Source organism: Perca fluviatilis, chromosome 16 (assembly GCF_010015445.1).
Source record: "Perca fluviatilis chromosome 16, GENO_Pfluv_1.0, whole genome shotgun sequence".
Classification (NCBI taxonomy): domain Eukaryota; kingdom Metazoa; phylum Chordata; class Actinopteri; order Perciformes; family Percidae; genus Perca; species Perca fluviatilis.
Genome location: NC_053127.1, coordinates 4417176 through 4440671, shown reverse-complemented (window position 1 = coordinate 4440671; position 23496 = coordinate 4417176). Strand labels below are relative to the sequence as shown.

The 23496-nt window shown below is 30.3% G+C and overlaps 1 protein-coding gene and 1 long non-coding RNA gene across 2 annotated transcripts in view; one reads left to right on the top strand and one right to left on the bottom strand.

Moving 5' to 3' along the window:
- The window catches only part of LOC120544555 (E3 ubiquitin-protein ligase Siah2-like), a gene marked incomplete at its 3' end in the record, with an annotated part of 540100 nt that overhangs the window by 381201 nt on the left and 135403 nt on the right, over nt 1-23496 (top strand).
- LOC120544585 lies at nt 20069-21196 on the bottom strand. Its single transcript, XR_005636518.1, has 2 exons — nt 20878-21196; nt 20069-20836 (listed from the first exon to the last, which is right to left on the bottom strand). It is a non-coding gene; the product is annotated as an uncharacterized LOC120544585 (long non-coding RNA).

Genomic DNA, 23496 nt, shown 5'->3' with positions numbered 1-23496 from the left:
AAGTCATAGTATATCGAAGTCATAGTATATCGAAGTCATAGTATATCGAAGTCATAGTATAGTATGTCGAAAACGTCAGTATAGTGGGCCTATGTCAAAAAAAGTCATAATATTGTGTCGAAAAGTCATAGTATAGTATGTCGAAAAAACTCAAAAAGTCATAGTATAGTATGTCGAAAAAAGTCATAAAAAAGTCATAGTATAGTATGTCAAAAAAGTCATAAAAGTCATAGTATAGTATGTCAAAAAAGTCATAAAAGTAATAGTATAGTATGTCAAAAAAGTCATAAAAGTAATAGTGTAACATGTCGAAAAAAGTCATAAAAAAGTCATAGTATAGTATGTCGAAAAAACTCAAAAAGTCATAGTATAGTATGTCGAAAAAAGTCATAAAAAAGTCATAGTATAGTATGTCAAAAAAGTCATAAAAGTCATAGTATAGTATGTCATAAAAGTCATAGTATAGTATGTCAAAAAAGTCATAAAAGTAATAGTGTAACATGTCGAAAAAAGTCATAGTATAGTATGTCGAAAAAGTCATAGTATAGTATGTCGAAAAAAGTCATAAAAAAGTCATAGTATAGTATGTCGAAAAAAGTAAAAAAAGTCATAGTATAGTATGTCGAAAAAAGTCATAAAAAAGTCATAGTATAGTATGTCGAAAAAGTCATAGTATAGTATGTCGAAAAAGTCATAAAAGTCATAGTAAATAGTATAGTATGTCGAAAAAAGTCATAAAAAAGTCATAGTATAGTATGTCGAAAAAAGTCATAAAAAAGTCATAGTATAGTATGTCGAAAAAACTCAAAAAGTCATAGTATAGTATGTCGAAAAAACTCAAAAAGTCATAGTATAGTATGTCAAAAAAGTCATAAAAGTCATAGTATAGTATGTCAAAAAAGTCATAAAAGTAATAGTGTAACATGTCGAAAAAAGTCATAAAAAAGTCATAGTATGTCGAAAAAAGTCATAAAAAAGTCATAGTATAGTATGTCGAAAAAAGTCATAAAAAAGTCATAGTATAGTATGTCGGAAAAAGTCATAGTATAGTATGTCGAAAAAACATAGTGTAGTATGTCGGAAAAAGTCATGAAAAAGTCATAGTATAGTATGTCGAAAAAGTCATAGTATAGCATGTCGAAAAAAGTCATAAAAAAGTCATAGTATAGCATGTTGAAAAAAGTCATAAAAAAGTCATAGTATAGCATGTCGAAAAAAGTCATAAAAAAGTCATAGTATAGTATGTCGAAAAAAGTCATAAAAAAGTCATAGTATAGCATGTCGAAAAAAGTCATAAAAAAGTCATAGTACGTAGGTGCGAAAAAGTCATAAAAAATCATAGTATAGTATGTCGAAAAAGTCATAAAAAGTCGAAAAATTATAGCATGTCGAAAAAGTCATGAAAATTCATTCAATAAGGACAGACTCATTTAGAGTGAACAAATATTTATTAAAATGTGCACGCGGATGAAAAACATTCTCTGGATGATGACCCATGGTGACATCATCATGATGGAGGACCCGTGGTGACATCATCATGATGGAGGACCCGTGGTGACATCATCATGATGGAGGAACCGGTGGTGACATCATCGATGGAGGACCCGTGGGATATCATCATGATGGAGGACAAAAAGTCATAGTAGTGTCTCTAAAAGTAAGTCATAAAAAAGTCATAGTATAATATGTCGAAAAAACTCATAAAAAGTCATAGTATAGTATGTCGAAAAAAAAAAAAAATCATAGTATAGTATGTTGAAAAAATCATAAAAAATCGTAGTATGGTATGTCGAAAAATAAAAAAAATCATAGTATAGTATGCCGAAAATCATAAAAAAGTCATAGTACAATATGTCGAAAATCATAAAAAAAGTCATAGTATAGTATGTCGAAAAATCTAAAAAGTCATAGTATAATATGTCGAAAATCATTAAAAAGTTATAGTATATGTCGAAAAAAGTCATAAAAAGTCATAGTATAATATGTCGAAAATCATAAAAAGTTATAGTATATGTCGAAAATCATAAAAAGTCATAGTATAGTATGTCGAAAAATCTAAAAAGTCATAGTATAATATGTCGAAAATCATAAAAAAGTTATATTATATGTCAAAAAAAGTCATAAAAAGTCATAGTATAGTATGTCGAAAAAAAGTCATAAAAGTCATAGTATAGTATGTCGAAAAAAAGTCATAAAAAGTCATGAAAGTAAAGTATGTGCCGAAAAAAGTCATAAAAAAGATCATAAGTATAGTATGTCGAAAAAAAGTCATAGTATAGTATGTCGAAAAATAATTTTATGTCAAAAAAGTCATAAAAAGTCATAGTATAGTATGTCGAAAAAAGTCATAAAAAAAGTCATAGTATAGTATGTCGAAAAAGTCATAGTATAGCATGTCGAAAAAGTCATGAAAATTCATTCAATAAGGACAGACTCATTTAGAGTGAACAAATATTTATTAAAATGTGCACGGATGAAAACATTCTCTGGTGATGAGACCCATGGTGACATCATCATGATGGAGGACCCGTGGTGACATCATCATGATGGAGGACCGTGTGGTGAACATCATGATGGAGAGACAAAAAGTCATAGTAGTGTCTCAAAAAGTCATGGTATAGTATGTCAAAAAAGTCATAAAAGTCATAGTATAGTATGTCAAAAAAGTCATAAAAGTAATAGTGTAACATGTCCGAAAAAAGTCATAAAAAAGTCATAGTATAGTATGTCCGAAAAAAGTCATAAAAAAGTCATAGTATAGTATGTCGAAAAAAGTCATAAAAATCATAGTATAGTATGTCGAAAAAGTCATAGTATAGTATGTCGAAAAAAGTCATAAAAAGTCATAGTATAGTATGTTGAAAAAAGTCATAAAAAAGTCATAGTATAGCATGTTGAAAAAAGTCATAAAAAGTCATAAGTATAGCATGTCCGAAAAAGTCATAAAAAAGTCATAGTATAGTATGTCGAAAAAGTCATAAAAAGAGTCATAGTATAGTTTGTCGAAAAAGTCATAAAAAGTCATAGTATAGTATGTCAAAAAAGTCATAGTATAGTATGGCCGAAAAAGTCATAAAAAAGTCATAGTATAGCATGTCCGAAAAAGTCATAAAAAGTCATAGTATAGTATGTCGAAAAAAGTCATAAAAAGTCATAGTATAGTATGTTGAAAAAAGTCATAAAAAAGTCATAGTATAGTATGTCCGAAAAGTCATAGTATAGCATGTTGAAAAAAGTCCAAAAAAGTCATAGTATAGTATGTCGAAAAAGTCATAAAAAAGTCATAGTATAGCATGTTGAAAAAAGTCATAAAAAGTCATAGTATAGTATGTTGAAAAAAGTCATAAAAAGTCATAGTATAGTATGTCGAAAAAAGTCATAAAAAAGTCATAGTATGAGTATGTCCGAAAAAAGTCATAAAAAGTCATAGTATAGTATGTCGAAAAAGTCATAAAAGAAGTCATAGTATAGTATGTTGAAAAAAGTCATAAAAAAAGTCATAGTATAGCATGTTGAAAAAGTCAAAAAAGTCATAAGTATAGCATAACGAAAAAAGTCATAAAAAAGTCATAGTATAGTATGTCGAAAAAAGTCATAAAAAAGTCATAGTATAGTATGTCGAAAAAAGTCATGAAAATTCATTCAATAAGGACAGACTCATTTAGAGTGAACAAATATTTATTAAAATGTGCACGGATGAAAAACATTCTCTGGTGATGAGACCCATGGTGACATCATCATGATGGAGGACCCGTGGTGACATCATCATGATGGAGGACCCGTGGTGACATCATCATGATGGAGGACCCGTGGTGACATCATCATGATGGAGGACCCGTGGTGATATCATCATGATGGAGGACAAAAAGTCATAGTAGTGTCTCTAAAAGTAAGTCATAAAAAAGTCATAGTATAATATGTCGAAAAAACTCATAAAAAGTCATAGTATAGTATGTGCGCGAAAAATAAAAAAGTCATAGTATAGTATGTTGAAAAACTCATAAAAAGTCATAGTATAGTATGTCGAAAAATAAAAAAGTCATAGTATAGTATGTCGAAAATCATAAAAAGTCATAGTACAATATGTCGAAAATCATTAAAAAGTTATAGTATGTGTCGAAAAAAGTCATAAAAAGTCATAGTATAATATGTCGAAAATCATAAAAAAGTTATAGTGTATGTCGAAAATCATAAAAGTAATATCTAAAAAGTCATAGTATAATATGGCGAAAATCATTAAAAGTTATATTATATGTCGAAAAAAGTCATAAAAAGTCATAGTATAGTATGTCGAAAAAAGTCATAAAAGTCATAGTATAGTATGTCGAAAAAAGTCATAAAAAGTCATAGTATAGTATGTCGAAAAAAGTCATAAAAAAGTCATAGTATAGTATGTCGAAAAAGTCATAGTATAGCATGTCGAAAAAGTCATGAAAATTCATTCAATAAGGACAGACTCATTTAGAGTGAACAAATATTTATTAAAATGTCACACGGATGAAAAACATTCTCTGGTGATGAGACCCATGGTGACATCATCATGATGATGGAGGACCCGTGGTGACATCATCATGATGGAGGACAAAAGTCATAGTAATTGTCTCAAAAAGTCGATGGTATAGCATGTCGATACAGTCATAGGATAGCATGTCAAAAGTCATAGTATAGTATGTCGAAAAAACTCATAAAAAGTCATAGTATAGTATGTCGAAAAAACTCATAAAAAGTCATAGTATAGTATGTCGAAAAATAAAAAAAACTCATAAAAAGTCATAGTATAGCATGTCGAAAATCATAAAAAAGTCATAGTATAATATGTCGAAAATCATAAAAAAAAGCCATAGTATAGTATGTCGAAAATCATAAAAAAGTCATAGTATAGTATGTCGAAAAATCTAAAAAAGTCATAGTATAATATGTCGAAAATCATAAAAAAGTCATAGTATATGTCGAAAAAAGTCATAAAAAGTCATAGTATAATATGTCGAAAATCATAAAAAAGTTATAGTATATGTCGAAAATCATAAAAAAGTTATAGTATATGTCGAAAATCATAAAAAAGTCATAGTATATGTCGAAAATCATAAAAAAGTCATAGTATAGTATGTCGAAAAATCTAAAAAAGTCATAGTATAATATGTCGAAAATCATTAAAAAGTTATAGTATATGTCGAAAAAAGTCATAAAAAGTCATAGTATAGTATGTCGAAAAAAGTCATAAAAAAGTCATAGTATAGTATGTCGAAAAAAGTCATAAAAAAGTCATAGTATAGTATGTCGAAAAAAGTCATAAAAGTCATAGTATAGTATGTCGAAAAAAATCATAAAAAAAGTCATAGTATAGTATGTCCGAAAATCATAAAAAGTCATAGTACAATATTGTACGAAAAAAGTCATAAAAAAGTCATAGTATAGTATGTCGAAAATCATAAAAAAGTCATAGTACAATATGTCGAAAAAAGTCATAAAAAAGTCATAGTATAGTATGTCGAAAAAACTCATAAAAAAGTCATAGTATAGTATGTCGAAAATCATAAAAAAGTCATAGTACAATATGTCGAAAATCATAAAAAAGTCATAGTATAGTATGTCGAAAAATCTAAAAAAGTCATAGTACAATATGTCGAAAAATCTAAAAAAGTCATAGTATAATATGTCGAAAATCATTAAAAAGTCATAGTATATGTCGAAAAAAGTCATAAAAAGTCATAGTATAATATGTCGAAAATCATAAAAAAGTTATAGTATATGTCGAAAATCATAAAAAGTCATAGTATATGTCCGAAAATCATAAAAAAGTCATAGTATAGTATGTCGAAAAATCTAAAAAAGTCATAGTATAATATGTCGAAAATCATTAAAAAGTTATAGTATATGTCGAAAAAAGTCATAAAAAGTCATAGTATAGTATGTCGAAAAAAGTCATAAAAAGTCATAGTATAGTATGTCAAAAAACTCATAAAAAGTCATAGTATAGTATGTCGAAAAAAGTCATAAAAAGTCATAGTATAGTATGTCGAAAAAACTCATAAAAGTCATAGTATAGTATGTCGAAAAAAGTCATAAAAAGTCATAGTATAGTATGTCGAAAAAAGTCATAGTATAGTAAGTCGAAAAAAGTCATAAAAAGTCATAGTATAGTATGTTGAAAAAAGTCATAAAAAAGTCATAGTATAGTATGTCGGAAAAAAGTCATAGTATAGCATGTTGAAAAAAGTCATAAAAAAGTCATAGTATAGTATGTCGAAAAAAGTCATAAAAAAGTCATAGTATAGCATGTTGAAAAAGTCATAAAAAAGTCATAGTATAGTATGTTGAAAAAAGTCATAAAAAGTCATAGTATAGTATGTCGAAAAAAGTCATAAAAAAGTCATAGTATAGTATGTCGAAAAAAGTCATAAAAAAGTCATACTAGTATGTGCAAAAAGTCATAAAAAGTCATAGCATAGTATGTTGAAAAAGAGTCATAAAAAAGTCATAGTATAGCATGTTGCGTGAAAAAAGTCATAAAAAAGTCATAGTATAGTATGGTCGAAAAAAGTCATAAAAAGTCATAGTATAGTATGTCCGAAAAAAGTCATAGTATAGTATGTCGAAAAAGAGTCATAAAAGAATCGTAGTATAGCATGTCGAAAAGTCATGAAAATTCATTCAATAAGGACAGACTCATTTAGAGTGAACAAATATTTATTAAAATGTGCACGGATGAAAAACATTCTCTGGTGATGAGACCCATGGTGACATCATCATGATGGAGGACCCGTGGTGACATCATCATGATGGAGGACCCGTGGTGACATCATCATGATGGAGGACCCGTGGTGACATCATCATGATGGAGGACCCGTGGTGATATCATCATGATGGAGGACAAAAAGTCATAGTAGTGTCTCTAAAAGTAAGTCATAAAAAAGTCATAGTATAATATGTCGAAAAAACTCACAAAAAGTCATAGTATAGTATGTCGAAAAATAAAAAGTCATAGTATAGTATGTTGAAAAAACTCATAAAAAGTCATAGTATAGTATGTCGAAAAATAAAAAAAAGTCATAGTATAGTATGTCGAAAATCATAAAAAAGTCATAGTACAATATGTCGAAAATCATAAAAAAAAGTCATAGTATAGTATGTCGAAAAATCTAAAAAAGTCATAGTATAATATGTCGAAAATCATTAAAAAGTTATAGTATATGTCGAAAAAAGTCATAAAAAGTCATAGTATAATATGTCGAAAATCATAAAAAAGTTATAGTATATGTCGAAAATCATAAAAAAGTCATAGTATAGTGTGTCGAAAAATCTAAAAAGTCATAGTATAATATGTCGAAAATCATTAAAAAGTTATATTATATGTCGAAAAAGTCATAAAAGTCATAGTATAGTATGTCGAAAAAAGTCATAAAAGTCATAGTATAGTATGTCCGAAAAAAGTCATAAAAGTCATAGTATAGTATGTCGAAAAAAGTCATAAAAAGTCATAGTATAGTATGTCCGAAAAGTCATAGTATAGCATGTCGAAAAAAGTCATGAAAATTCATTCAATAAGGACAGACTCATTTAGAGTGAACAAATATTTATTAAAATGTGTACGGATGAAAAAAATGCTGGTGATGAGACCCATGGTGACATCATCATGATGGAGGACCGCTGGTGACATCATCATGATGGAGGACCGATGGTGACATCATCATGATGGAGGACAAAAAGTCATAGTAGTGTCTCAAAAAGTCATGGTATAGTATGTCAAAAAAGTCATAAAAGTCATAGTATAGTATGTCAAAAAAGTCATAAAAGTAATAGTGTAACATGACGAAAAAAAAGTCATAAAAAGTCATAGTATAGTATGTCGAAAAAAGTCATAAAAAGTCATAGTATAGTATGTCGAAAAAAGTCATAAAAAGTCATAGTATAGTATGTCGAAAAAGTCATAGTATAGTATGTCGAAAAAGTCATAAAAAGTCATAGTATAGTATGTTGAAAAAGTCATAAAAAAGTCATAGTATAGCATGTTGAAAAAAGTCATAAAAAGTCATAGTATGGTAGCCGAAAAAGTCATAGTATATGTATTGCGAAAGAAGTCATAAAAGAGTCATAGTATAAGTATGTTGAAAAAGTCATAAAAAGTCATAGTATAGCATGTTGAAAAAAAAGTCATAAAAAGTCATAGTATAGTATGTCGAAAAAAAGTCAAAAAAAAGTCATAGTATAGTATGTCGAAAAAAGTCATAAAAAGTCATAGTATGGTATGTCGAAAAAAGTCATAAAAAGTCATAGTATAGTATGTCGAAAAAGGGTCATAGTATAGTATGTCGAAAAAGTCATAAAAAGTCATAGTATAGCGCGTCGAAAAAGTCATAAAAAAGTCATAGTATAGTATGTCGAAAAAGTCATAAAAAAGTCCATAGTATAGTATGGCGGAAAGTCATGAAAATTCATTCAATAAGGACAGACTCATTTAGAGTGAACAAATATTTATTAAAATGTAACGGATGAAAAACATTCTCTGGTGATGAGACCCATGGTGACATCATCATGATGGAGGACCCGTGGTGACATCATCATGATGGAGGACCCGGGTGACATCATCATGATGGAGGAACCGTGGTGACATCATCATGATGGAGGACCGGTGGTGATATCATCATGATGGAGGACAAAAAGTCATAGTAGTGTCTCTAAAAGTAAGTCATAAAAAGTCATAGTATAATATATGGAAAAAACTCATAAAAGTCATGGTATAGTATGTCGAAAAATAAAAAAGTCATAGTATAGTATGTTGAAAAAACTCATAAAAAGTCATAGTATAGTATGTCGAAAAATTAAAAAAGTCATAGTATAGTATGTCGAAAATCATAAAAAGTCATAGTACAATATGTCGAAAATCATAAAAAAAGTCATAGTATAGTATGTCGAAAAATCTAAAAAGTCATAGTATAATATGTCGAAAATCATTAAAAAGTTATAGTATATGTCGAAAAAAGTCATAAAAAGTCATAGTATAATATGTCGAAAATCATAAAAAAGTTATAGTATATGTCGAAAATCATAAAAAAGTCATAGTATAGTATGTCGAAAAATCTAAAAAAGTCATAGTATAATATGTCGAAAATCATTAAAAAGTTATATTATATGTCGAAAAAAGTCATAAAAAGTCATAGTATAGTATGTCGAAAAAAGTCATAAAAGTCATAGTATAGTATGTCGAAAAAAGTCATAAAAAGTCATAGTATAGTATGTCGAAAAAAGTCATAAAAAGTCCAGTATAGTATGGCCGAAAAAGTCATAGTATAGTATGTCGAAAAAAAGTCATAAAAGTCATAGTATAGTATGTCGAAAAAAGTCATAAAAAGTCATAGTATAGTATATGACGAAAAGTCATAAAAAGTCATAGTATAGTATGCCGAAAAGTCATAGTATAGTCGCCGAAAAAGTCATGAAAATTCATTCAATAAGGACAGACTCATTTAGAGTGAACAAATATTTATTAAAATGTGCACGGATGAAAAACATTCTCTGGTGATGAGACCCATGGTGACATCATCATGATGGAGGACCCGTGGTGACATCATCATGATGGAGGACCCGTGGTGACATCATCATGATGGAGGACAAAAAGTCATAGTAGTGTCTCAAAAAGTCATGGTATAGCATGTCGATACAGTCATAGGATAGCATGTCTAAAAAGTCATAGTATAGTATGTCGAAAAAACTCATAAAAAGTCATAGTATAGTATGTCGAAAAAACTCATAAAAAGTCATAGTATAGTATGTCGAAAAATAAAAAAAACTCATAAAAAGTCATAGTATAGCATGTCGAAAATCATAAAAAAGTCATAGTATAATATGTCGAAAATCATAAAAAAAAGCCATAGTATAGTATGTCGAAAATCATAAAAAGTCATAGTATAGTATGTCGAAAAATCTAAAAAGTCATAGTATAATATGTCGAAAATCATAAAAAGTCCAGTATATGTCGAAAAAAGTCATAAAAAGTCATAGTATAATATGTCGAAAATCATAAAAAAGTTATAGTATATGTCGAAAATCATAAAAAAGTTATAGTATATGTCGAAAATCATAAAAAAGTCATAGTATATGTCGAAAATCATAAAAAAGTCATAGTATAGTATGTCGAAAAATCTAAAAAAGTCATAGTATAATATGTCGAAAATCATTAAAAAGTTATAGTATATGTCGAAAAAAGTCATAAAAAGTCATAGTATAGTATGTCGAAAAAAGTCATAAAAAGTCATAGTATAGTATGTCGAAAAAGTCATAAAAAGTCATAATTATGGTATGTCGAAAAAAAGTCATAAAAGAGTCATAGTATAGTAGGTCGAAAAAATCATAAAAAGTCATAGTAAGTATGTCGAAAATCATAAAAAGTCATAGTAGTATGTCGAAAAATCATAAAAAGTCATAGTATAATGCGTCGAAAATCATAAAAAGTTATAGTATATGTCGAAAAGTCATAAAGCGCAAAAAAGTCATAAAGTATAGTATGTCGAAAAAGTCATAAAAAGTCATAGTATAGTATGTCGAAAAAGTCATAAAATACCAAAATCATAAAAAGTCATAGTATAGTATGTCGAAAATCATAAAAAGTCATAGTACAATATGTCGAAAAATCATAAAAAGTTGGTAATAAAATCATAAAAGTCATAGTACAATATGTCGAAAAAAAAAAAGTCATAGTATAGTATGTCAAATACAAAAAGCAGATAGTTATGTCGAAACTCAAAAAGTCATAGTACAATATGTCGAAAATCATAAAAAAGTCATAGTATATACGTGAAAAATCATTAAAATTATTGTCATAAAAGTATAATATGTCGAAAATCATAAAAAGTTATAGTATATGTCGAAAATCATAAAAAGTCATAGTATATGTCGAAAATCATAAAAAGTCATAGTATAGTATGTCGAAAATTCAAAAAAGTCATAGTATAATATGTCGAAAATCATAAAAAGTTATAGTATAGTATGTCGAAAATCATAAAAAGTCATAGTAACAATATGTCGAAAAAATCATAAAAAGTCATAGTATAGTATGTCGAAATCATAAAAAGTCATAGTACAATATGTCGAAAAAGCATAAAAAGTCATAGTATAGTATGTCGAAAAACTCATAAAAAAGTCATAGTATAGTATGTCGAAAATCATAAAAAAGTCATAGTACAATATGTCGAAAATCATAAAAAAGTCATAGTATAGTTGCGGAAAATCTGAATAGCTAACAATATGTCGTAAAATCTAAAAAAGTCATAGTATAATATGTCGAAAATCATTAAAAAGTCATAGTATATGTCGAAAAAAGTCATAAAAAGTCATAGTATAATATGTCGAAAATCATAAAAAAGTTATAGTATATGTCGAAAATCATAAAAAAGTCATAGTATATGTCGAAAATCATAAAAAAGTCATAGTATAGTATGTCGAAAAATCTAAAAAAGTCATAGTATAATATGTCGAAAATCATTAAAAAGTTATAGTATATGTCGAAAAAAGTCATAAAAAGTCATAGTATAGTATGTCGAAAAAAGTCATAAAAAAGTCATAGTATAGTATGTCAAAAAACTCATAAAAAGTCATAGTATAGTATGTTCGAAAAAGTCATAAAAAGTCATAGTATAGTATGTCGAAAAAACTCATAAAAGTCGGTAGTATAGTATGTCGAAAAAAAAGTCATAAAAAGTCATAGTATAGTATGTCGAAAAAGTCATAGTATAGTAAGTCGAAAAAAGTCATAAAAAAGTCATAGTATAGTATGTTGAAAAAAGTCATAAAAAAGTCATAGTATAGTATGTCGAAAAAGTCATAGTATAGCATGTTGAAAAAAGTCATAAAAAAGTCATAGTATAGTATGTCGAAAAAGTCATAAAAAAGTCATAGTATAGCATGTTGAAAAAAGTCATAAAAAAGTCATAGTATAGTATGTTGAAAAAGTCATAAAAAAAGTCATAGTATGTGTTTCGAAAAAGTCATAAAAAGTCATAGTATAGTATATCGAAAAAGTCATAAAAAAGTCATAGTATAGTATGTCGAAAAAAGTCATAAAAAGTCATAGTATAGTATGTTGAAAAAGTCATAAAAAAGTCATAGTATAGCATGTTGAAAAAAGTCATAAAAAAGTCATAGTATAGCATGTCAAAAAAGTTATAAAAAGTCATAGTATAGTATCGTCGAAAAAGTCATAAAAAGTCATAGTATAGTGCGTCAAAAAGTCATAGTATAGTATGTCGAAAAAAGTCATAAAAAAGTCATAGTATAGTATGTCGAAAAAAGTCATGAAAATTCATTCAATAAGGACAGACTCATTTAGAGTGAACAAATATTTATTAAAATGTGCACGGATGAAAAACATTCTCTGGTGATGAGACCCATGGTGACATCATCATGATGGAGGACCCGTGGTGACATCATCATGATGGAGGACCCGTGGTGACATCATCATGATGGAGGACCGCGGTGACATCATCATGATGGAGGACCCGTGGTGATATCATCATGATGGAGGACAAAAAGTCATAGTAGTGTCTCTAAAAGTAAGTCATAAAAAGTCATAGTATAATGCGTCGAAAAAACTCATAAAAAGTCATAGTATAGTATGTCGAAAAATAAAAAAAGTCATAGTATAGTATGTTGAAAAAACTCATAAAAAGTCATAGTATAGTATGTCGAAAAAATAAAAAAAGTCATAGTATAGTATGTCGAAAATCATAAAAAAGTCATAGTACAATATGTCGAAAATCATAAAAAAAAGTCATAGTATAGTATGTCGAAAAATCTAAAAAAGTCATAGTATAATATGTCGAAAATCATTAAAAAGTTATAGTATATGTCGAAAAAAGTCATAAAAAGTCATAGTATAATATGTCGAAAATCATAAAAAGTTATAGTGTATGTCGAAAATCATAAAAAAGTCATAGTATAGTATGTCGAAAAATCTAAAAAGTCATAGTATAATATGCCGAAAATCATTAAAAAGTTATATTATATGGTCGAAAAAGTCATAAAAAGTCATAGTATAGTATGTCGAAAAAAGTCATAAAAGTCATGGTATAGTATGTCGAAAAAAGTCATAAAAGTCGTAGTATAGTATGTCGAAAAAAAGTCATAAAAAGTCATAGTATAGTATGTCGAAAAAGTCATAGTATAGCATGTCGAAAAAGTCATGAAAATTCATTCAATAAGGACAGACTCATTTAGAGTGAACAAATATTTATTAAAATGTGCACGGATGAAAAACATTCTCTGGTGATGAGACCCATGGTGACATCATCATGATGGAGGACCCGTGGTGACATCATCATGATGGAGGACCCGTGGTGACATCATCATGATGGAGGACAAAAAGTCATAGTAGTGTCTCAAAAAGTCATGGTATAGTATGTCAAAAAAGTCATAAAAGTCATAGTATAGTATGTCAAAAAAGTCATAAAAGTAATAGTGTAACATGTCGAAAAAAGTCATAAAAAAGTCATAGTATAGTATGTCGAAAAAAGTCATAAAAAAGTCATAGTATAGTATGTCGAAAAAGTCATAAAAAAGCGCCAGTATAGCGTATGTGGAAAAAGTCGTAGTATAGTATGTCGAAAAAGTCATAAAAAAGTCATAGTATAGTATGTTGAAAAAAGTCATAAAAAAGTCATAGTATAGTATGTCGAAAAAAGTCAAAAAAGTCATAGTATAGTATGTCGAAAAAAGTCATAGTATAGTATGTCGAAAAAAGTCATAAAAAAGTCATAGTATAGTATGTTGAAAAAAGTCATAAAAAGTCATAGTATAGCATGTTGAAAAAAGTCATAAAAAGTCATAGTATAGTATGTCGAAAAAAGTCATAAAAAGTCATAGTATAGTATGTCGAAAAAAGTCATAAAAAGTCATAGTATAGTATGTCGAAAAAAGTCATAAAAAGTCATAGTATAGTATGTCGAAAAAGTCATAGTATAGTATGTCGAAAAAAGTCATAAAAAAGTCATAGTATAGCATGTCGAAAAAAGTCATAAAAAGTCATAGTATAGTATGTCGAAAAAAGTCATAAAAAAGTCATAGTATAGTATGTCGAAAAAAGTCATGAAAATTCATTCAATAAGGACAGACTCATTTAGAGTGAACAAATATTTATTAAAATGTGCACGGATGAAAAACATTCTCTGGTGATGAGACCCATGGTGACATCATCATGATGGAGGACCCGTGGTGACATCATCATGATGGAGGACCCGTGGTGACATCATCATGATGGAGGACCCGTGGTGACATCATCATGATGGAGGACCCGTGGTGATATCATCATGATGGAGGACAAAAAGTCATAGTAGTGTCTCTAAAAGTAAGTCATAAAAAAGTCATAGTATAATATGTCGAAAAAACTCATAAAAAGTCATAGTATAGTATGTCGAAAAATAAAAAAAAGTCATAGTATAGTATGTTGAAAAAACTCATAAAAAGTCATAGTATAGTATGTCGAAAAATAAAAAAAAGTCATAGTATAGTATGTCGAAAATCATAAAAAAGTCATAGTACAATATGTCGAAAATCATAAAAAAAAGTCATAGTATAGTATGTCGAAAAATCTAAAAAACATAGTATAATATGTCGAAAAATCATTAAAAAGTTATAGTATATGGGCGAAAAAGTCATAAAAAGTCATAGTATAATATGTCGAAAATCATAAAAAGTTATAGTATATGTCGAAAATCATAAAAAAGTCATAGTATAGTATGTCGAAAAATCTAAAAAAGTCATAGTATAATATGTCGAAAATCATTAAAAAGTTATATTATATGCGAAAAAGTCATAAAAAGTCATAGTATAGTATGTCGAAAAAATCATAAAAGTCATAGTATAGTTGTAGAAAAAAGTCATAAAAAGTCACAGTATAGTATGTCGAAAAAGTCATAAAAAAGTCATAGTATGTCGAAAAAGTCATAGTATATGTGTCGAAAAGTCATAAAAGTCATAGTATAGTATGTCGAAAAAGTCATAAAAAGTCATAGTATAGTATGTCGAAAAAGTCATAAAAAGTCATAGTATAGTTTGTCAAAAAAAGTCATAGTATAGCATGTCGAAAAAGTCATGAAAATTCATTCAATAAGGACAGACTCATTTAGAGTGAACAAATATTTATTAAAATGTGCACGGATGAAAAACATTCTCTGGTGATGAGACCCATGGTGACATCATCATGATGGAGGACCCGTGGTGACATCATCATGATGGAGGACCCGTGGTGACATCATCATGATGGAGGACAAAAAGTCATAGTAGTGACTCAAAAAGTCATGGTATAGCATGTCGATACAGTCATAGGATAAAGTATGTCTAAAAAGTCATAGTATAGTATGTCGAAAAACTCATAAAAAGTCATAGTATAGTATTGCGTAAAAAAAATATCATAAAAGTCATAGTATAGTATGTCGAAAAATAAAACTCATAAAAAAAGTCATAGTATAGTATGTCGAAAATCATAAAAAGTCATAGTATATGTCGAAAAAAACAAAGTCATAGTATAGTATGTCGAAAAATCAAAAAAGTCATAGTATAATATCGGAAAAAGTCATAAAAAGTCATAGTAATAGTATATGTCGAAAAAACTCATAAAAAAGTCATAGTATAGTATGTCGAAAATCATAAAAAGTCATAAGTACAATATGTCGAAAAAGTCATAAAAAGTCATAGTATAGTATGTCGAAAAATCTAAAAAAGTCATAAGTCAATATGTCGAAAAATCTAAAAAAAGTCATAGTATAATATGTCGAAAATCATTAAAAAGTCATAGTATATGTCGAAAAAGTCATAAAAAGTCATAGTATAGTATGCGGAAAATCATAAAAAGTTATAGTATATGTCGAAAATCATAAAAAAAAAAGTCATAGTATATGTCGAAAATCATAAAAAAGTCATAGTATAGTATGTCGAAAAATCTAAAAAAGTCATAGTATAATATGTCGAAAATCATTAAAAAGTTATAGTATATGTCGAAAAAAGTCATAAAAAGTCATAGTATAGTATGTCGAAAAAAGTCATAAAAAAGTCATAGTATAGTATGTCAAAAAAACTCATAAAAAAGTCATAGTATAGTATGTCGAAAAAAGTCATAAAAAGTCATAGTATAGTATGTCGAAAAAACTCATAAAAGTCATAGTAGTATAGTATGTCGAAAAAAGTCATAAAAAAGTCATAGTATAGTATGTCGAAAAAGTCATAGTATAGTATGTTGAAAAAGTCATAAAAAAGTCATAGTATAGTATGTTGGAAAAAGTCATAGTATAGTATGTTTCGGAAAAAGTCATAGTATAATATGTTTCGGAAAGAAAAAGTCATAGTATAGTATGTCGGAAAAAGTCATAGTATAGTATGTCGAAAAAAGTCATAGTATAGTATGTTGAAAAAGTCATAAAAAAGTCATAGTATAGTATGTTGAAAAAGTCATAAAAAAGTCATAGTATAGTATGTCGAAAAAAGTCATAGTATAGTATGTCGAAAAAAGTCATAAAAAAGTCATAGTATAGTATCGAAAAAGTCATAAAAAGTCATAGTATAGCATGTTGAAAAAAGTCATAAAAAGTCCAGTATAGCATGTCGAAAAAAGTCATGAAAATTCATTCAATAAGGACAGACTCATTTAGAGTGAACAAATATTTATTAAAATGTGCACGGATGAAAAACATTCTCTGGTGATGAGACCCATGGTGACATCATCATGATGGAGGACCCGGGGTGACATTATCATGATGGAGGACCGGCTGGTGACATCATCAGATGGAGGACCGTGGTGATATCATCATGATGGAGGACCCGTGGTGACATCATCATGATGGAGGACAAAAAGTCATAGTAGTGTCTCAAAAAGTCATAGTATAGCATGTCGATACAGTCATAGGATAGCATGTCTCAAAAAGTCATAGTATAGTATGTCGAAAAAACTCATAAAAAGTCATAGTATAGTATGTCGAAAAGTCAAAAAGTCATAAAAAGTCATAGTATAGTATGTCGAAAAGTCATAAAAAGTCATAGTATAGTATGTCTAAAAGTCATAAAAAAGTCATAGTATAGTATGTCGAAAAAACTCATAAAAAGTCATAGTATAGTATGTCGAAAAGTCATAAAAAAGTCATAGTATAGTATGTCGAAAAGTCATAAAAAAGTCATAGTATAGTATGTCGAAAAGTCATAAAAAAGTCATAGTATAGTATGTCTAAAAGTCATAAAAAGTCATAGTATAGTATGTCGAAAAAACTCATAAAAAGTCATAGTATAGTATGTCGAAAAGTCATAAAAAAGTCATAGTATAGTATGTCGAAAAGTCATAAAAAAGTCATAGTATAGTATGTCGAAAAGTCATAAAAAAGTCATAGTATAGTATGTCGAAAAGTCATAAAAAAGTCATAGTATAGTATGTCGATACAGTCATAGTATAGCATGTCTAAAAAGTCATACCATAGCATATGTAGAAAAAAGTCAAAGCAGTGTCGAAAATGTCATAAAAAGTCATAGTATAGTTATGTTGAAAAAAGTCATAGCATAGTTATGTTGAAAAAAGTCATAGTATAGTTATGTTGAAAAAACTCATAAAAAGTCATAGTATATGTCGAAAAGTCATAAAAAAGTCATAGTATAGTATGTCGAAAATCATAAAAAAAAGTCATAGTACAGTATGTCGAAAATCATAAAAAAAGTCATAGTACAGTATGTCGAAAAATCATTAAAAAGTCATAGTATAGTATGTCTAAAAGTCATTAAAAAGTCATAGTATAGTATGTCTAAAAGTTATTAAAAAGTCATAGTATAGTATGTCTAAAAGTTATTAAAAAGTCATAGTATAGTATGTCGAAAATCATAAAAAAAGTCATAGTACAGTATGTCGAAAATCATAAAAAAAGTCATAGTATAGTATGTCTAAAAGTCATTAAAAAGTCATAGTATAGCATGTCGAAAAGTCATTAAAAAGTCATAGTATAACATGTCGAAAAGTCATACTATATCGAAGTCATAGTATAGTATGTCATAAAAGTCATAGTATAGCATGTCGAAAAAAAGTCATGAAAATTCATTCAATAAGGACAGACTCATTTAGAGTGAACAAATATTTATTAAAATGTGCACGGATGAAAAACATTCTCTGGTGATGAGACCCATGGTGACATCATCATGATGGAGGACCCGTGGTGACATCATCATGATGGAGGACCCGTGGTGACATCATCATGATGGAGGACAAAAAGTCATAGTAGTGTCTCAAAAAGTCATAGTATATAGTATGTAGAAAAAAGTCATAAAATTCGTAGTATAGCATCTCTAAAAAGTCATAGTATAGCATGTCTCAAAAAGTCATAGTATAGCATGTCTCAAAAAGTCATAGTATAGTATGTCCAAAAAGTCTCAAAAAGTCATAGTATAGTATGTCCAAAAAGTCTCAAAAAGTCAAGTGTCATAGTATAGCATGTCAATACAGTGATAGTATAGCATGTCGATACATACCATAGTATGTCGAAAAAGTCAAAAAAGTCATAGTATAGTGTCTCAAAAAGTCAAAAGTCATAGTATAGTATGTCAATACATAGTATAGTATGTCGAAAGTCATAAAAGTCATACCATAGTATGTTGAAAAAGTCAGTGTAGTATGCCGAAAAAGTCATCGTATAGCATGTCGATACAGTCATAGTATATAGTATGTTGAAAAAAAGTCATAAAAAAGTCATATGCTGTGTCTCAGAGCGCCTACTTGCACACTTCAAACAGTTTTAAGTATATAGCGTAGATAACGCAAAAAGTCAGAGCGCTGAAAGTACCAGGATGAGCCCCTAAAAACAGTCAAAAAGTTCAGCGTGGAACGATGGACACTACGCGCACTAAACGGCGCCATCTTGACTACGAAGAGGAAAGGGGGTGGGGCCAGGGACGTAGACCGGCAGCTGATTGGACGAACGCGTCACATGGGTATCTCCCAGATTTCACAACAGAGCGTAATGGGCTTGTTCAGAATACGATATCTCGTATTTTATGAACATAGTTCACCGAAACGTGTTTCTGAAAACATTTTAAGCTGAATCTGTCTTCATTTCAGATCGACAAAGGTCAGTTTAGAAGATTTTCGTCAGATTTTGAGAGGTGTCGAGCCGAGCCGAGACGAGCCGAGCCGAGCGCTCGTCATTTCCGTTAAGTGTTTTAACATAACTGTTCCTTTTGGGACGACCCTAACCATCCAAAGTGGGCACTACGGCAGGAAGTGGTCCGTGCACATTAGCAGTATACTGACGGAAGTGTGCAGTTTGAGATACAGACATAGTATAGCAGGTCGAAAAAGTCAAAAAAGTCAGTGTGTAGTATGTCGAAAAAGTCATATAGTATGTCGACAAAGTCATAAAAGTTATAGTATATAGTATGTCGAAAAAAGACAGTATAGTAGGCCTATGTCAAAAAAAAAGTCAATATTGTGTCGAAAAAAGTCATACTATATCGAAAAGTCATAGTATAGTATGTCGAAAAAAAGTCTTAAAAGTAATAGTATAGTATGTTGAAAATAATCAAAAAAAAGTTAAGTTTTTCTTATTTTTTTTGAATGAATCACCTTTTAAATTAACCGGTTGACCACTTGTTACTGCTCTCACCAGGAACTGATCCAGATCATTAAGGACTCATGTTCGTTTTAGCTTTCTAGAAGGATTGTTTGGAGTAGATAATAAAAACTGATTTACATCTGTTGGGTTGTTTTTACATAAACAGATTCAAAGGAACAAAAAAAAATATAATCAAAATTTTTGTAACTTTATAGTTATAAAGTCATAGTATAGTATGTTGAAAAAAAGTCAATATAGTAAGTCAAAAAAGTCAGTTTTATGTCGAAAAAAAATCATTAAAAATTGAATCTGCTGCATGTTACAATACCACAATTTACAAGCTGTTAAAAAAACGTTTATATAGGTTACCTAAACACCCCAAAACACTACCTTTAATCCAGTTTAATCCGGTTGAATCTCGGATGTCTTTTTTTTACCTCCAAAACACCAAATTCAGTCAAACATTTGAGATGAAGGGAAGAGAAGCAGCACACGACATCAGGATCTGTTAGTTCATTTTACCTTTAATAATAAAAAGAAAACTAAAATAAAAATCTCAAAATAAAAAATACATGGCAAAACAATAGACTCTTAAATGATTATGAGGATAATCATGGTCGCAATGATGATACAGTAGAAGGAATAATAATAATAATAATAATAGTCACCATAATAATAATAATAATAATCAGAAGCATAATAATCATAATTCTCTCTTTTCTGGTGTTCGTCCCACCAGAAGAAATCACTTCCTGTTTTATAGACATTATGGTAAGCATCGCACAGGCCGGGGCGTGGCACTTGTCAAAAATATTTTCACACTTAGCAAAGTTACCCCACATATGCACGACAAAATAAGGACACAATCACAGCTCGTACGATTCACAGCACTGCTTGGAACAAAAAAATAAAAAATAAAAAATTAAAAAAAAACATGCTGTGTCGGTTTCTTCTTCCCTTCTGGGTCGCAGCTTCAAATGACTGAGGAAGGGAGGAAAATTTTGGCCGTTTTGAAATAAAAATTAAAATAAAAAATGTGTGTGGCCAAGCGTTTGAAATAAAAAAATAACATTCTCAACATTCAACTTCTTTGTCTCCTGAAAATAAATACGAACGGTAACACTCTACTTGAAGATATTTACATAAGAGTGACATGACACTGTAATGAACACATGAACCCTAACCCAACCCCCAACGCCAATTCGAACACACCTAACCCTAACTCAAACCCAACCCTCCTGGCTGGCTCGCCAATTCGAACACACCTAACCCTAACCCAACCCTCCTGACTGGCTCGCCAATTCGAACACACCTAACCCAACCCTCCTGGCTGGCTCGCCAATTCGAACACACCTAACCCTAACCCAACCCTCCTGACTGGCTCGCCAATTCGAACACACCTAACCCTCCTGACTGGCTCGCCAATTCGAACACACCTAACCCAACCCTCCTGACTGGCTCGCCAGTTCGAACAGACCTAACCCAACCCTCCTGGCTGGCTCGCCAATTCGAACTAACCTAACCCTAACTCCAACCATAATTTGTCATGACAAAAACCAAATGACAATTACTATAAGAAGAGTTATGTCATAAACGTTTATAACTTGTTTATAATGTGTCATGTCACTCTTATGTAGATACCTTCGAGTAAAGTGTAACCAATTGAAAATGTGTTTGTGTGAAGCCTTGAAAACAAACTTTCAAAAAAAACAGCCAAGCGTGTATATATATATATATATATATATATATAAAAAAAGAAAGAACATTGTTGTTCTTTACATCCTGAAGATAAAAACAAATAACGTCTGCAGTTCTGTGGGTTTGTTTCGGCCAATGAAAGTGCAGTGCTTCTGTGTCGTCTGAAATGTTGATCTGTGCAGTTTTTATGTGGAAAGAATAACTTTAATTAAAAGATATGACGGTCTTCGAACTACTTTCACGTGTTTTTTTTTAAAAGAATGAACACAGAGGAACAGCTCCAGTAGAGGAGAATAAATGCTGCTGAAGTTCGGAGTTTGAACGACGAAAATATACAAAAATAAAAATGTGGACGGCGGTCGAGAAGGAGGATCACGCGGAGGAGTTGAAGAGAAACGCTGCTGCCGTTATTTTTCGCTTACAGGTTTTCATTGGCTGTTGGGTTTCCATGGCACTTTACTTCAAAGGGATACGCCACCGTTTGTTGAAATAGGGCTTATCGCGGTCTCCCCTGGCTGTAGATAGGTGGGCCAACGCATTTTTTGCGCTTGCATCATTTTACACTGGCAGTGGCAGCGCCGCTGCTAGTTAGCTTAGCGTAGTGAATGGAATCCTATGTTGCCGGTTAGCATGTTGTGAGTATACGTAAGCCAACAAAAGACAAAAAAACACAACCTAATTATTTGCACTATGACAAAAAATGCGTTGGCCCAACCTATCTACAGCCAGGGTAGACCGTGATGAGAACTATTTCAACAAAATGGTGGAGTATCCCTTTAATAATTACCCAATTTTTTTATGTAGTTTGTCCCAGAGCATTGATCTTAAAATCTGACGCATTTTCAAAGTTTCTACATCACATCTTTATAATGTAAAAGACTCATTATTATCAGTCCTTCCAGAAAAATGGGTTTGAGTTTTTTTGCGATTGCTGCGAGGCAAAAATCCCTGATTATGCGACACGTTTTCTTAAAAAACGCGATGGAATATGCGGGATATTTATGCAATTTTAATGCGCTGAAATTGTGGGAAATTGTGTTCACGTCACGTAATTACGTCACTTCGTAACGTTCCCATGGCAACAGGGGCTAAACGGCTGCTCTTGTGTGAAGTAAACGCAACATTTTTCAACTTTCTGCTGAGATATATTATGGGACTTTTTTGCAACGAAAATGCGGGGATTACGAAATCATGCAAGCGCCGCATATTTTGCGCGGAAATCGGCAATTTATGCGGCTGACTTTGGCTGATTATGCGTTGAATTATGCGATCGCATAATCATGTGTTTTTCTGGAGGGACTGGCATATATGACATCTTCCTGAGCCCCCTTTTAGCTTTGTTGCACCTCTTAGGGCGGGACAAATGACACCTCTATCATCCTTATTGGTAGATGAAATGTGTGACCTAATAAGTTCCCATCTAAGCTCCGCCTCCACCCCCTAATATTAAACTTTTATCGAACAAAAAGTCATAATGTAGCGAGATAAAAGTGCACTTAACTTGCTGCTGGTGACAGTTACCTTTCAAAATAAAACTTCCTGCGTTACTAACCGCTGACAAACCGGTCGTACTCTGAACCAGTGGTGGAAGTATTATTCAGATCCTTTGCTTGAGTAAAAGTACTAATACCACACTGTGACAAATACAAGTAACAAGTCCTGCATTGAAAATGTTACTTAAGTAAAAGTATGTAAGTCTCATCAGGAAAATGTAGTTAAAGTATTAAAAGTAGTAAATGCAGACTGATCCTCCCATTGTGTAAAGAGTAAAGGATCCAACCAGTTGTGTGTTTAATGGTCTCATCATGTCAGCTGGACTTGTAGTCCGTTATATCGTCGGCTAGTTTACTTTAGAATCAGACATCAGATCTTATAAACTACATGTAACTAGTAACTAAAGTAACTAGTAACTAAAGCTGGAACAGATGAATGTAGTGGAGTAAAAAGTCCAATATTTCTCTCTGAAATGTAGCGGAGTAGAAGTAGAAAGTGGCACGAAAAGAAAAGACTACAAGTAAAGTACAAGTAACTCAACATTTGGTACTGAAGTACAGTACTGGAGTACATGTACTTAGTTACATTCCAGCGCCGCTTTTGAACTAACGATGCAGGTCAGTTAGGGATGAATTTCACGGGAAAAAAAGCTTTACTAATATTGTAATAATTATCAAACAACGGTCACGATATTTCCCTCGATGTTTAGCATTTAAAATCCGATTTGTTTTAATTTAGT